This window comes from Melanostigma gelatinosum (assembly GCF_949748355.1).
Source record: "Melanostigma gelatinosum genome assembly, chromosome: 12".
Lineage (NCBI taxonomy): Eukaryota > Metazoa > Chordata > Actinopteri > Perciformes > Zoarcidae > Melanostigma > Melanostigma gelatinosum.
Window position 1 is genome coordinate 5,394,896 of NC_136645.1, and position 6,502 is coordinate 5,401,397.

The window sequence follows — 6,502 nt, forward strand, 5'->3', positions numbered from 1 at the left end:
AAGGCTAATAGGCCTGACCTGCCGCTCACCCCGGAGCAGCAGAAACAGAAGGAGAAAGAAAAAGAGAGGGAAGAGGAGCCTGTATTCTTCTTGTGCACGAACGAGAAGGGTGAACGAGGGAACGAACCAGCGCCGGGTGGTGGATTCATTTAGATTGTGCCCCTCTGAGGAATGGAGGGAGCGATGGAGGGAGGGAGGGACGGCTGGGAGGCTCCGGTCAATAGAGGGGAAGAGAAGACACAGATGCAGAGAAAATGTCTGCATGTTTCTGTTTGAGTCTAATGCAACTAAACTATTCATTTTACAGTTTTGTGTTTTTGTTTTAGCTGCCTTGTCATATCAAGATGCATGTCCACTGGAGGGTGTAAGGGTAGAGGATACTGTATGCTGTGCAGTTTGTAAAACACATTTGTAACAAATATACACTAAAATGGCTGTACATGAGCAGTTAAATTAGGTCACAAATTGTGTCAAACATTAACTTCAGGTAGGAAAGATTAATCATAAAAATGAGGCATTACTACAGTTAATAGAGCACATTTGTGATTTTGGGTTGTATAATTTAAACTGACTTGACTTGACAAGGTACCGAGTTTAGGTGATGTTAATCTGATTTTCATCGTTCTGTCCATTATTTATGACATTGTTGTAAGTTGATGTTAATGCTGGCTCCCTACTTGACAAAGAATATAAACTGGACTTTTAGTCATCTTCGTAATACTTTAAACATGGCATAAGTATGAACTGCAGTTGTGTTTCAGAGCAGAAGTGTAATTTTACTGCACCAGTGTCTGACAGTCTGTCCTTGGTATTCCTGGTTCTGCTTCTCTGGTGCCTTCCTCACCTCCATTGCACACCTCCAGGTGGAGCAGTGAGGCAGAGCTCTGCCCCTGGCTGGAGAAGGAGCAGCTGCTGCCGGGCGCGGAGCTCTTCATCTCCCACCGCCAGTCGTCAGCGCAGCCGGATCTGGGTCTGTCTGCGGTGGGTTGGTTGCTGCACCAAGGCCCCGCTAGAGTCTGAGCTGAAGGAGTTTCTGGTGAACCTCCATGATTTCCTCTGATTTCCAAATCCTACAGAGTAGCACGGCATTCAGAATATCTACAGAAAGAGCAAATCTCACTCTATCCTCTTCTGCTTCTTGCAGAAAGGGAATACTGAATATTACTGCTATGAATAACAGATAACAAAATTATAACAGCTGCTAAAATGGCATGTAAACACATCCATCCAAATCCATCTGCTGATGAAGACAGTGTGAAGGTTGAAAGCTCTGGAAACGGACAATGCTGCAAAAGCTATTGTTGATCTGTTGTCGCTGATGTTTTACAATCATTCTTTATTTTTTATTTTACAACCTGCCAACAACATACGCATTCATGAAACGTCTGTTCGTGAAAGTACACAGAAAATGTGATGGAGTGAAACATGTGGCGGAGTGATGGATTGCGCAACAGGAGGTTCAACTCTATTACGCCAGACAAGGCCGACAAAACGTCCTGCAGCCGTTGTGTATTTGTTGTTCGAACCTTATCAACTCAATACACCTCAGAGGGGACTGCCGCTCCACCGGCCCCTCCTCTTCAATTGTTTGGGATGCCAAACCAGGAAGTGACTCCTTATAATAATCCCTGATATGTTGTTGTGGAAACAAGCCGTAGCACGTAATGATGGCTTTTCTCGCTCGCTGCCACCGCTGCAGTCATGGCAAACGCCTCACTGCTTTCATCGGCTCCCAGTCGGAAAGAGAAGAGGGGCTGCCAGCTACTGACAGAGCAGGGGCAGCCTGGAGTGAGTGTGAGTGTGTGTGTGTGTGTTTGTGGCATGTGGTCAGATTGATTGGTTTACGTGTGTGGTCAGTGGACAGAGCCGATCACAGAGACGCTGCCTCCAGTCTCAGTGATTTACACACTCTGATGCTAAACACACACACACACACACACACACAGTCCGGAAACAGCCATTAGCACTTTAAGTGTTGATGTTTTAACAAGACAAACACAGATCCCTGATCAGCCTGCCAGGGTCTCTGTTGTCAGACTTTGGTCAAACAATAACAAAGACACTGAGGCACTTTGTTGGAGCACATTGGTCACATGTCAGGATGAATGACTGGAAAATGTCTATAAAATGATGCACAAGCCGATTAAAACTTCTCCATTTGATGGATACAGCAGTTTTTCCCATGACTTTACTTGGAAGGGCTGCCAAAGTATACACGGCAACTCATTTCAGCTATTTTTATTATAATCTGTCTGAGACAGCAATGCCATTTGCGAATGACAAACTAGTGGACCATCTCCCCTCGCTCAACCCCTCCCATCCCAGTGAGCTTTTTCCATTGAAAGGGCATTTAACACAACTATATAGTTCGATACAACTATATCGTTTTATATGAAACATTAATTGCGTTCAAATTGCTTCTTCGTGTAGACCACATTTCAGCGAGCAGTGTAATATGACTTTGGAGAAAAACGTAGACAGTAACCAACATCGTCTCTAACACTGAACAAACCATCAACATTTTCAAACAAATGTATGTTTTGTGACCGGTTGAAAAGACGGCAAAAATAGGTCTTAGACATTCAGACCAAATATCAGCCAGTGTTCAAGTAGAAATCAACGTTGAAATCCTGGTTGGTGCTCACTGGGATGCCCGTTAGTTCACTAGAGGGATCTACTGACAATCGACATGCTCTGCAGAGAAACACAAAGAAGAAGACGACTGGCTGAATTTCTGAATAGAATCAATCAGTTCACAAACGATTAGTAGGCTATCACGAACACATGTGCATACATTTGTCCCAAACGGATGCATTCAAGTTAACTCTGATGAAATAGTCCATCTATGTTCTCAGACCAAGACCAAACTCTCCAGCATGTAAGAAGCCCAGCGAGTAAGGAGAGCTACTGTATACAGTATCGTTAGAATACACCTGGGTTGTCGAGGTCAGCACACTGTATACTGGGCCTCCTTCCTCGGACACATGTGAGACACAATTAAGCATCAAGACAAAAGATGAAGTCAAACTTTGCTTGTCTTCAAACAAAAGAAATGGTGTATAATTTAAAAGATTACATTCAATCAGAGTAAACTCCCATTTTTGTTCTTTGCTGTTCTGTGTGAACACACACACACACACACACACACCCCAGTGGTTAGTGGTTACCAGGCGGGCTTACTGGTGCGGAACAGAGGACCAGTAAGGGGGTCTGAGATGCTAACTGACAGGCCCAGTGTCTGATGGGGCAGAGGGGCCTGCGAGGGGTGTGGAGGGGTGGTGGTGTTCTTATTAGGCAGCGCTGCGTGGGCTTTGACCTCTCACACACTTCATGAGTTCACTTAATGAAGCCCTGAGCCTCAGCGCCCCTCTCTAGTCCCGCCAGCCTCACATGTGTAATACAGTCGCGACAATCAGCAGTCGGGGATTCTTCCTAAGTCGCTGAGCCCTCTCTTAAAAAAAAGAGTTGGGGCAACGGAGGGTTGGTTGTGTATATAAAAAAAATGCATCACGGTCAAACGCAACACTTGATTTTTGACAAATGTCTGTGATGATGTTGGTGTCAAACACTTTGCCCTTTTCTTTTGTCTTTTTTTAGAGCAGCATCCTGCTTGTTCAGCTCATTAAACATCCACTGGATGCTCTGGATACCAAAGAGACAGACTTTCAAATGTGGGAAGTAGTTAAGTACGATGTATTCAAGCATTGTTCGCAAGTATTTTCATGTTGATACACTTATTTGCTGAATAAAACTATTTCCCTGATGGCAGTTGTTGATGGATATTTAATATGACACATGACTTGAGCTCATATATTCTGATGAATTCTGACGAAACAAACAGCATAGAGGTGCGTTCAGGTTTATATGATATCATATGACTGCTGTAGTATGTGTGTACTCCTGTCTTCCCCTCAGACCAGATCTGTCTCTTTGTGTCTGTTTCCAAAGCCTTTATAAGCAGTCAGGCCACCTCGAACCTTCACTTGAACACACCTTAGTTGTCCCAGAACCTCCTGGATCAGCTATAACATTTTAACAACGCTGTCAGGGTAATGTATCAAAATTTGTCCACACTAATGGGTTTGTCTTTTACTTTTTTTTTTCAGGTATTTTTGCCACAGCTTGGACACTCTGGTAATCATGTGTCCTCTGTGGTTAAAGTCATGAAACTCAGCATGCAGCTCTGCTTCCAGGTCAGCAGAGCGGTTCTCCCTCCTGTCTATCTCTTGACCCCCTCTGCGTCAGCCGGGTTATGTCAGCTCAGCATTGAGTTAGCTATGTATGCGTATTAAAAAGGACTTAGCAGCATCCCAGGTCCTTCCGTCTACAGCCATGGACACCATCCTCCCTGACTGCCCCGTAACTACCTAACAGGGATGAAGTAGTCAAATACGGCCAGGTGAGCAGAACCTTCAGGGACACCACTCAGCCATTTGGTACTTTTTCTGATTTTGACTTCACTTAACTGACTACATTGACTGTTTCCATGCTACATAGATAGAAGGGCATCCGGATTTTTTTCTTACTATAATCAACAATAAAACACTTTACCAATATACATAATTATTGTAGTTCTGATTGACACATTGCTAATGTTGAAGCATGATGTCGGTACTTTGTACTTTAGAAATGTTGTACACGACAGAAGTAATTATTTAACAACTACAGGAGACGACCACGTCAAACCCAATCCTGTGCCAAGAGGGATTGAGAAACAGTATTTGGATTAATCTGTAAAATGCAGGGTGTCATGACATGACTGGAAAGTTTCATCAACTCTCATGCAATGTGCTCGAGGGGAGGGTGATAACTGCCGCAGATTACTGATAATTAAAAAATTGGTTGCACAACCCAATTATTGGAGGGCAGAGTAAACATCAAATGAAGAGCCAGACTATAAGAACCACAAATGAGTGACGACGGAGTTGAAATATTCAACAATATCTACAATGATAACAAACGAAACTTGATTTATAGAACTCGAAAGCAGGAACAGAACGATATGAAGATGAAGATATTAAGCACAATCAAGATCAACTCAAATAATAACCACATTGTTGATCCTTTTCTATTTGCTGAGTTCGTGAGATGGTTTGCAATCCTACATTTGTTTCATTAAAAAGAAGAGACAAAATGTGTCTGTTGTACACCACAGTGTACATTGTGTACCTGTACACACAGGGACAGACAATCATTTTGATATTTGAAGAATTGATATGTCCTGGTTGGGAATATTAAGCCCTGGAACAAAGAAATGACTAATGAAACATTTCAAGTCAAGTCATTTCGGACAAGAGAGTTATGACCATTTCAATGTGTCACATGTACATGTCAAAGTGTGAGCATGTGTGTCTTTAAACCGTTGAAACATTCTGAGGATTTCCATTGCGTTTTGTAAAGGCACATATTGTCACAATGAGAACCGTTACATGTATTTACAGAGCACTTTAATCCAAAAAAGACCTTCACAATTTGCCTCCCAGTCACCCATTTACGCCTTCACCAGGGAGCTCGTGACTCGCTCTACCTGCTGAAGAAGCCCGGAGGTTCCAGAGACGCTGCTGAACTTTCCGTGCTCTCAGGCATTTACGATTGACGATGAATTATAGGCTTTCATGTTGGCGTGAGCGCTTGCACAGTCAGGTGTGTGTAAACGTTTATATATTATTACGTATTGTTAGTTATTATTGTGTGTGTTTCGTCAGTCGCTGTTTGTTATTTGCCTCCTGGCTGCTGTGCCCCCACTTTTGGGTAATACAAGTTTATGGTAAAAAGGAGTGTGTACCATGTACCTGCACGAAGGTCTGTGTGCGTGTGAAGAAATCCTTTAATTAACAGTGGTGACACCACAAAACATATCATTATCAGTGCAAACCCTCCCAAAGTCAACAAGTACTTAAAGTAAATTGTACGCAAGAAATTAAAGTAACGGAGGGGTTTGAAGAACGGTGGCGGTCAGACCGATGTACAAAGTTCTTCATCTGACTGCAGCTCTGCTTACATGCATGCAGGAAATATAAAACAATGAGATGCTTGAGGCAGAAAGTGATATAAAGCTGATGTGTCTTTGATAATTATCTGAAGTTTCAGCCAGTTCACATTCCCAAAGCGTCAACTACGGACGCTTTTTCTTGTCCCTCTGCGTTTGATACCGACGCACAAGGCTCCCTTTAGCATCAGTATGAGACGCACTCGGCTTTCAAGTAACGACAATGTAAGTTAGATGGATAACCATATTATCATTTCGTTGAACTTCATACATTTTTATAAGAGGACTGTGGATTTGTACCCCTTACTTACATCAAAATCATGTCAGGAAGGTACAGACAGGAGTAACCGGTATTAAAGCCACCAATGTACCCACACATTGGGAATGACATCTAGGGAAACGTCTCTGAACATAATCTGGGTTTTTCTTTTTAAATGTCCACTATCAAGTATATGATTTCTTTATCTGGAGATAACAATATTACTGAAGAACTGAAGTCTTGAAGTCCAGCAG